Source organism: Lissotriton vulgaris, chromosome 5 (assembly GCF_964263255.1).
Source record: "Lissotriton vulgaris chromosome 5, aLisVul1.2, whole genome shotgun sequence".
Taxonomy (NCBI): domain Eukaryota; kingdom Metazoa; phylum Chordata; class Amphibia; order Caudata; family Salamandridae; genus Lissotriton; species Lissotriton vulgaris.
In genome coordinates, this window is record NC_141693.1 from 1,048,416,416 (window position 1) to 1,048,426,564 (window position 10,149).

Sequence of the window (10,149 nt, forward strand, 5' to 3'; positions counted from 1 at the left end):
CCTATTTCATATGCACCGCTGTGGGACCGCCTGCCAGTGACTGTAAAAGTCGTAATCTGGGAGGTGGTGCGCACACGGGTTTAGCGGCGCTCCCGCTCCAACACCGCAAAAATCGTAATTGGGCCCTTAGTAATCCTACGCAGTAGCCTACTGTGTTTGTAGAAACAAAAGCTGAAAATCAAAACATCACAGTATGATAGGAATTATTAAGATTGCGTTTTAGGGTTTTTATCAATAGGTGGAGGCGGACTGTACAGACACCTCAGCTGTGCTTTACAGTTTATCGCTCCTACCAGCCATTCAAAGCAGAATGAACCACTCAAACCACAGATGACCCTCTTACGAACGGGGTCCCTGTGGTTTGGATTCAGTAAGGCTATACATTACACAATTCGTTTTTTGGGTCTATGGAGATTAAAAAAAACGTAACCCACAACATGAATCTAAACAAGTACAATACCATTTGAAGCCCCACAATGCGTTATAAAGTGTTATATACATGGTACAATACAATAATGCACTTTACAACCCCAGAATGAAGTAGGAAGAGGTACAGTAACTGTATTGTAATAGCATTTATGAAGCGTTTCCTATCCCTGATGAGGCACAGAAGCACTTTATGATGAGTAGCACACTACTCCGGAACCCATGATTAGTGGTTTATTGAGCGGAAAATACTTATTGTTGGTCACTGGGATTAGCCTTGTGCTCTCAAGGAACCCATTCCATGCATTATGCAAATAGGAGTTTGGTGTAAGTATAAGTGATGGCTATGTGGTCCGTGCAAATGGCTGGTGAGATGAATAGACAGGCTGGAAGTGATTACATATTGTTAGGCTGCAGGGGCATGGCTGCAAAGTAGGAGAAGCGGTGATCTACGAAATTAGGTGCTGGCAATTTGCACAAATTTACTGATAGAGAATAAGACAAACACTCACACTGCTCAGAGTGGGCCATACTCTGCAAGAGGAGGAGTTAAAAGGATGGAAGGTAAGGAAAAGGTTATGCGAAAGAAAGAGAGGAACGAGAAAGAACAGAAAGTTTTAAGTCATGGACAAATTTCAAGCAGGGCTTTTGGTATGTAGTGGGGGAATGGTTTTGGAGGTTGCTTCCATCTGAGGATGTAAATGGTTAGAGTGAGTATACATTATTTGTGGATTGTAGCATTTGTATAGCACGTACTGCCCCTATGTGGGACATTTAAGTGCTTATCAACATGGAGAGCATACTGCGCCAAGTAGGTGTGTGGTTGGAAGAGTGAAGTCTTTGATTTGAGCCTATGAGGCAAGTGTTTCCATGTCGTGTGCGATGACCACCATTCAATTTATGAGTGTTTGAATAAACACGCCGTTTCTTTTTTTAGCGCCACTATTACAACTATTATTACAACTAACTTATTTCCTTTATATTGCTCGTGTAAACATTTGCTGCTCACGTGTAATACAACCCAGCAGACAGGTGGAAAAACATACACCAAACACAACTGAGTGGAGTGTCTGAACTCAGCAGATCACGCGCTGTTACTCCGGGGCCATGGAACCGAAGTAGGCCGACGAAGTCAACTAGAAAGAGCGACGAAAAGCAAACCATAGAGATGAAATTGCCGGCTGTTACCTTTTACTCCGGAAGTCGGGTCGTTTTGCTTTTAAAGATCAAATTTCAGCCCTTTAATTTCGGCGCAGAGCGAAAAAATACTTCATACTTCATATCCGTGTTAAACAAATTTCCCAGGAAAGAAAAGAAGTAGTAAAAAACATAAGAAAGCTCCGGAGAGGAGAGCGAGTGTCGCTGCTTGTGGCGGCTCGCGCTGCCAACGGGAGCCCTTTGATGCCAGTGTCCTGGATTAAGTCTGCCCACACGCGGGCACTGCACCCCTTACCCGCCCTGTGCCGCGCCTGGCTCCTCCCTGCTTATCTGTGGGACTTCCTTCACCTGCCAATCCTCGACAAGTCTAGGGAGAAACGGTTACCAGGCAGAGGGAAACAGTCAAGAAAGCTAACTGCTGCGGGGCGGTGTAAAGAGGCAAACGTGAAAGGCGTGCCAACTATGCCACCGAGTAATGGGGGCTGTGGCTCCGAGTCAGAGAGCGATCCTTATGTTCGAGGCTAGTCTGCTTAAGTGCTCCAGTGCTGGAAATTAAAAGAAAAATATTCTGGGAACCCACACATTTGGGCTCAAGCTGTTGCAGTAGAAAGGGGGGTACCGTCACGTGGACGGTGCTATGGCGAGTAGATTCTGACACTCAAATTTATTTTAAAAAAAAACAAAAAACTTTACAACTATGCTGCAAAGAAATTGCCAGCAAAGAGAAATGTGACCGTAAACCTGTTCTGACCTACATACTTTAATCACACTGAAGCTCCGTTTTAGAATATCATAGTGTGGTCAAGGCACATGTTGCAGATATCTTTGTGTCCAGCAATTTTCAGGGGATAAGCAAGATGATTCTGGTGGTTACCACACTAACTGCAGATATCTATTTTTGTCTAGTCGCAGTTTTGATGTAGCATATAGTGTTAATGTACCTGCTGTAAAGCACATTATGTAACATGCAGATCTCAGATTTGTATTTTATGTAGATATGTGAGTGGGTCACTGCTTTTGACACAGATCATTTTGTTACTTGTAGTTCGTAAATGCGTTGCTTCCATATGGCACTGTGAGCTATGACCCTGCTTCAAGGACCTGCATGCAGACTGCAAGGTATGGGTTTATAATGTTTTTTCTCAAACTGTCGTTATTTGAAGGTTGCTTAAAAGGGTTCCTTTGGGTATTAAAGACCTATTAGTACAGACAATCCCAAACACTGCATTACATTTTAAATCATGACTTTATGTTTCTTCGCACATGCACTCTTAATATATAATGCTTACCAGAATGGGAGAAATGTGACACCTACACTTTGTAACCCTCTTGTTTTATGTAACGTTTAATGCACATTCATTTACACCCTTGTATGATTTATTGCTTCTGTATAATGTGTGTGTGATGTAAAATATTCTGACACTCTATAATGTGATGAGTAGCGCTATAAAACATTTTGAAAAATCAGTACGGAATATTTAAATAATTACTTGTGTAATTACTCATACAGACAGATAGATCTGCTTACGGTGATAAATATCTCTTACATGCAGTGGTTGAACAACGTGGACGGTGCTATGGCGAGTAGATTCTGACACTCAAATTTATTTTAAAAAAAAACAAAAAACTTTACAACTATGCTGCAAAGAAATTGCCAGCAAAGAGAAATGTGACCGTAAACCTGTTCTGACCTACATACTTTAATCACACTGAAGCTCCGTTTTAGAATATCATAGTGTGGTCAAGGCACATGTTGCAGATATCTTTGTGTCCAGCAATTTTCAGGGGATAAGCAAGATGATTCTGGTGGTTACCACACTAACTGCAGATATCTATTTTTGTCTAGTCGCAGTTTTGATGTAGCATATAGTGTTAATGTACCTGCTGTAAAGCACATTAGGTAACAAGCAGATCTCGGATTTGTATTTTATGTAGATATGTGAGTGGGTCACTGCTTTTGACACAGATCATTTTGTTACTTGTAGTTCGTAAATGCGTTGCTTCCATATGGCACTGTGAGCTATGACCCTGCTTCAAGGACCTGCATGCAGACTGCAAGGTATGGGTTTATAATGTTTTTTCTCAAACTGTCGTTATTTGAAGGTTGCTTAAAAGGGTTCCTTTGGGTATTAAAGACCTATTAGTACAGACAATCCCAAACACTGCATTACATTTTAAATCATGACTTTATGTTTCTTCGCACATGCACTCTTAATATATAATGCTTACCAGAATGGGAGAAATGTGACACCTACACTTTGTAACCCTCTTGTTTTATGTAACGTTTAATGCACATTCATTTACACCCTTGTATGATTTATTGCTTCTGTATAATGTGTGTGTGATGTAAAATATTCTGACACTCTATAATGTGATGAGTAGCGCTATAAAACATTTTGAAAAATCAGTACGGAATATTTAAATAATTACTTGTGTAATTACTCATACAGACAGATAGATCTGCTTACGGTGATAAATATCTCTTACATGCAGTGGTTGAACAACGTCAAAACACCTGCCTCCAAATCATAGTTTCTCTTAAATATTTTTTACATGAAAATAAGCTGTGTGCCTTGGATTCCGTCCATTCCATCTAGGTGTTAGATTACAGATATCTCCCAGCCCGTAGCAGCCCGTGGAGGGAGTTCTGCGGGGCGTTGGGGCGGGGTGGGTTAGGGTGGGGGGTACTAAACTACAGAATAGGGCCAAACGGAGGTTAGGCAATGCAGCACGCGCAATAAAATTTGTTTTATTTATTTATTTTTTTACTTACCTCTGTTCGCCAGTATTCCGTAGTTTACTAACCTCCCCCCCCCCCCCCCCCCCACGGAACTCCCTCCAGGGGTCGCTACTGCTCCCAGTCAACATGATAATGGAACAAAAGAAGGGCCCTTTATGTCAGGCCTTTGTTTTGAGCCCCGCTGGAAGCGAAAATAAGAAACCCCTTTCAGAAAGTCTACTGGTTGCTGCTCTGAATGGAGAGTAGACAACATGCGGGTGCTATTGAATGTATTGGTTTCGGCAATTTAAACCTGGACTAATTCAGCATATTTCACTGGGTGCAGCCTTGATAGCATCCAGATCGACCTGGATCCCCCTAATTTTCTGCACTGGGCGACTCGCATAGTAAAAAGCAGTCTCCTACGCAGGTACCCATCAGAGATCGGACAGTAGAGGCTGGGTATTAAAAACGTTTAAATGTACTAAAATTGTCTAGGACTTTATTTCATTTGACCACGTGAAGAATAGACAATTTGTGTTACGAGATCGAGCTACGGATCAAGATTGCTCTTACTTTATTACCTACGTGTTATATATACTGTTCAGCATGTGCAAGGGATTGTGTTGTTGTAATGTTTTTTAGCAATATCAGATACATGAAAAGAACAAGTGTTTGGTTGTGAATAATTAGGACAGAAATTATTTCAATTCTGAAAATGTGAGACTGTGAATTAAACATGATTAATATCTTTGGAAGGGGAGGTGGTCTTCGTGGTGTCTCAATCACTCCCATCCTCCTCATCACACAATTGTCCTCTGCAATAACTCTCTTATTGACAAATACACATTTTTTCCCCTGATATCTTTCTGAAATCCTTCAGCTACATAATCCTCTCCTTCCTGTGCTTCACTGTCTTTTCTGTCTATACCTCTGCAAGTACTACCTTGCATCCCCATCCTGCACCGTGCCCCTGCTCCCTCTCATAAATGTACCCAAAACATTAACCTACATGGATTTATAGGTCTGGCTTGACAGAGCAAATTTCACCTGACCTTTTAACTTACACCAATATTATGAGGCAGTTCTTTGCTTCCACACAAATACATATCTATCCCATGCTATGTAACTGTAATGCTTTACATTGCCATACAACATCACTTTAAAGTCAGACCATTGGCATTGCAAATGCTTGTTTAATCAGCTGCCACTGTCTTCTCACTTTCTTTCTCATCATTAGGGTCATTTGATTGGCCTGAGAATGTAGCTCTAAACGGTTTAGTTGTTACCCTTTGCAAACTGATTACTTATGTATGAGAAGCTGTTCCCTATGTACCATTCTTTCGCATAGACTGCAGATCAGACAGAGCTACAACCTGAGGGGCCAGGAGCCAGCACACAGGCCAGCGTTAATCCATCGTTAATTCTGTTTGCAGATCGCCTCTCAGCACCCGTATTTGCTCAGAGCTCAACTTCTCCCACCGAACCTTTCTGTAGCCCCCTTAAACGCAGAAAAGTGGGCATTGTTTGCCTTCAAAGACTTACAAGCTGTATACACTGAAGGGGAACAATTACCTTAGCCCTAACTATTTCCTCTTTTGCTGTCCAAAGTACACACAACCCAGACGAGTATGGCTGAGGCCCGTATGTCACTCGCTGGGCACCAGATCCACACAGGCTGCAAGTAGAATTTTGAAATCTGACAATTCAAGATTTATTGTAATATGTGTATCTAAATTTGTCAGTTGGACCTGGATAATTCAGATCCGGTACTTGAGCTCTTAATACATTGTGTACACTAAGCAGATGGCGGGTTAACATGATTGTCTACTCCATATGAATTAATTTTTAATCTTTGTATGTTTCATTGAGTTCTTCAGTCGTGAGTCTTTGTATACATATTTAATAATTTTTTATTCCTGTTTTTAATACGCTCTGTATTTATTGATCTTATTGGGAAATATTTATTAGGGTTTGTGTTGTATCTCTATTGTATGTCTTTTATGATGCAAATCGAAATAAAGACCTCTTTGATTGACTGACTGCCTAACTATCCCCTACCCCTGGGCCAGCAGAGTTACCGACTCCGCCCATACAGCAAATCTCTATACAGCTACCCTTACGGATGGCTCACATAACGGAAGTATTAAAAGAGCTATCCAATGTACAAAACAAACAGCTCTCTTTAACTAGTCCTGTATCTCCAATCATCACCAACAATAAGCATCTAGAATATTACGTTGTCTGTTAATGTCAGCTACGGTTTGGTGATGTATTGCGACAACATGCCCTGGATGACCCCTTTAATATTAATACAGGAGAGCCTGCAATTCCCTGTTATAAAAGCCTTTCTTTAATTTCCTTATTACAGTCGAGTTGCCAATAGTCACCTGTAATAACAAAAAGACGTAGATGTTCAACTGTTAATACCTTATCACAGTTGAATTATGGCATCATAACGCCTATTGTCTGCAACGAAGGTGAAAGGTAGACCACAGAGCATCATTACAGCTGCATTTTAAACAATGAAAATGCAAAATGGCTTTTTGTTCTTATGATCTGTTTTCCTAAAACGAACAGTGATCACCAGGTAGGAGATATTTATGACAAACCGCTTATTTTCTACATGCCATAGGTCTTCTCTAATAGACCTATTTTACAACTATTGCTTCTCTGAGTGTTTTTAACACTCTTTTTTTGGCGATGAGGATGGAATATGTACCCATGCGTTCAAAGCGCAATGGACTCCCAGTCCATTGTCAACTTATAGTAAAGCGCTCTGATATCCTTTGGGATCTTGTTCACACTATATAAAACTTTATAAATAAATAAACACAATGGATTCCTAGTAGCACAATGGACTCCTAGTCCATTGTAAGCACAATGGAGTCTTAGTCCATTGTAAGCACAATGGACTCCTAGTCCATTGTAAGCACAATGGACTCCTAGCCCATTGTAAGCACAATTGAGTCCAAGCCCATTGTAAGCACAATGGACTCCTTGCCCATTGTAAGCACAATTGACTCCTAGCCCATTGTAAGCCCAGTGGACCCCTAGCCCATTGTAAGCACAATGGACTCCCAGTCCATTGTAAGCACATTGGACTCATAGTCCATTGTAAGCACAATGGACTCCTAGCCCATTGTAAGCACAATGGACTCCTAGTCCATTGTAAGCACAATGGACTCCTAGCCCATTGTAAGCACAATGGAGTCCAAACCCATTGTAAGCACAATGGACTCCTAGTCCATTGTAAGCACAATGGACTCCTAGCCCATTGTAAGCACAATTGAGTCCAAGCCCATTGTAAGCACAATGGACTCCTAGCCCATTGTAAGCACAATGGACTCCTAGCCCATTGTAAGCACAATTGAGTCCAAGCCCATTGTAAGCACAATGGACTCCTAGCCCATTGTAAGCACAATTGAGTCCAAGCCCATTGTAAGCACAATGGACTCCTAGCCCATTGTAAGCACAATGGACTCCTAGCCCATTGTAAGCCCAATGGACTCCTAGCCCATTGTAAGCACAATTGAGTCCAAGCCCATTGTAAGCACAATGGACTCCTAGCCCAGTGTAAGCACAATGGACTCCTAGCCCATTGTAAGCACAATTGAGTCCAAGCCCTTTGTAAGCACAATGGACTCCTAGCCCATTGTAAGCACAATGGACTCCTAGCCCATTGTAAGCCCAATGGACTCCTAGCCCATTGTAAGCACAATGGACTCCTAGTCCACTGTAAGCACATTGGACTCCTAGTCCATTGTAAGCACAATCGACTCCTAGTCCATTGTAAGCACAATCGACTCCTAGCCCATTGTAAGCACAATGGAGTCTTAGTCCATTGTAAGCACAATAGACTCCTAGTCCTAGTCCATTGTAAGCACAATGGACTCCTAGGCTATTGTACGCACAGTAGACTCCTAGCCCATTGTTAGCACAATGGACTTCTAGCCCATTGTAAGCACAATGGAGTCCAAACCCATTGTAAGCACAATGGACTCCTAGTCCATTGTAAGCACAATGGAGTCTTAGTCCATTGTAAGCACAATGGAGGCTTTGCACATGTGGGTTCATATGTCATCCTCGTTGACAAAGTGGGGAGCATTATAAACATGGTCACTGTAGAAAAACATAACATCTTACCATATGTTTCTACTCACTCTGAGCTGCAACATTTATTTAATCTTATTTACTTTAAACTGGTTCTGCTATCTTTTTGCAGCAAACTTTTAGATGTGTTTAATTTTGCACTACAGATTCCTCTTTAATTCTTCATCTCTGCAGCCATACTATTGTAACGACCGGATTCTCGGACCAGATAGAATCAGCTCATCAGAGCACCACCAACCCAGCCGGAACGTAATCACCTTCCTCCTTAGGACCTATTTACAACAGGTATCTATGTCTCCTACCCAAGGATGGGGAATTAGCAATGTACATGTCTAAGTTTTCTACAATATCACACTCATACCAATTAGTCTCGCGGCAACTCAGGCCCAGACCATTCTACTCTGGGGCAGTCCTGATTATATACCATTGCACACTGGCCACAACCAGTGCTCTCTCAAGCCACAATCCGGTGGGTATAAGTACCAGTATCCTCCCTGGTACTCGCTTAACAAGCCACAATCCGGTGGGTATATACACCAGTATCCTCCCTGGTGCTCGCCAAACAAGCCACAATCCGGTGGGTATATACACCAGTATCCTCCCTGGTGCTCGCCAAACAAGCCACAATCCTGTGGGTATAACGTTGCATCCCAACGACGATCACTTTCCTATGAATACCATTAGCTCTCCTTAGGGAATCTCTTGCTATGTACTAAGGGTAGAATACTACAATATTATGAGTCACAACGATAACCAAATTAGATGATATGCGACTTATCCTCTACTTCAAGGGCTCCTCTCTCCCTCATTATTCGGTCACTGCTTACCTGATCGGGAGTTGCGTCCGTTCGAGTAATAGTAACTGACTAGAAGAACAGGTTTCCTTTTTATATAAGAATAAGAGGCACATGCCGGTTCACTAAGAACTGGGGTACTTTATTACAATATAACAATAATATCAATATGACACTATACTATAACGCATAGCATGCAAAGGAAAATGAAAGGTTAGAATGTGCACATTACAAAGAAAAGGGTCGATATCACCTTAGTCATATGAAGTCTGGACTCAGCAGTCATCTGGGTTCCCTTCTCGTCTGTGTCTTGGCTCGTCTTTAGGGTCACACCTCTGCAGTCACGGATACACGTCTGCACCGCTATGCTCTGTCTCCTTCGCCTCCCTCCAAGTCACTGGAACCTTCCTCTCATCAGCTGCTTTCTCTCTGGCTGTTTTGCACTACTCCTCTCTCCTCTCAATCACGGACCATCTTCACCTCTCATCTTCGATCTTATAATTCAGTTTCAACCGCTCTGGTATTCGTTCTCTTAACTAACTGCTTCACTCGGAATGCTCTGATCTTAAAGGTCATAGCTCGCCAGCTGCTCCAGCTAAAATAACTTCAATCTTTCTAAGAGAGTATCAGCTTCTCGATCTGTCTCAGACTTTTAAAATGGCGACTGTCTGCCCTGAAATAATTAATGGCATTGATGCTAACGGCTAGCTGCCGCCTACAGACTAATTCACTGCCTCATGCTTTCACTAATATGGAAGCTTGTCCCTTCATGGAAAGTTACGGCCAGTAACCTGCCGCCCACCAAATTCTTGTACCTCCCCGTACCAAGGACACGTTCCCAGCCGGCCGGCCTGATGTTGTGTCTTCGGAATGGAGAAAAATACAGTCTTTCGATAAGGGCCAGCCTGAGCCGGTTCTCTCCAAGCGAACAACACTTCA

General features: G+C 42.2%; 1 long non-coding RNA gene across 1 annotated transcript in view; it reads right to left on the reverse strand.

Moving 5' to 3' along the window:
* Positions 1 to 1,856, reverse strand: part of LOC147711975 (uncharacterized) — an 80,607-nt gene extending 78,751 nt beyond the window's left edge. The window contains exon 1 of the long non-coding RNA XR_015295970.1: positions 1,615 to 1,856. This is a non-coding gene — a long non-coding RNA (uncharacterized LOC147711975). The remainder of the gene's footprint in view (positions 1 to 1,614) is intronic.
* Positions 1,857 to 10,149: the final 8,293 nt, after the last annotated feature.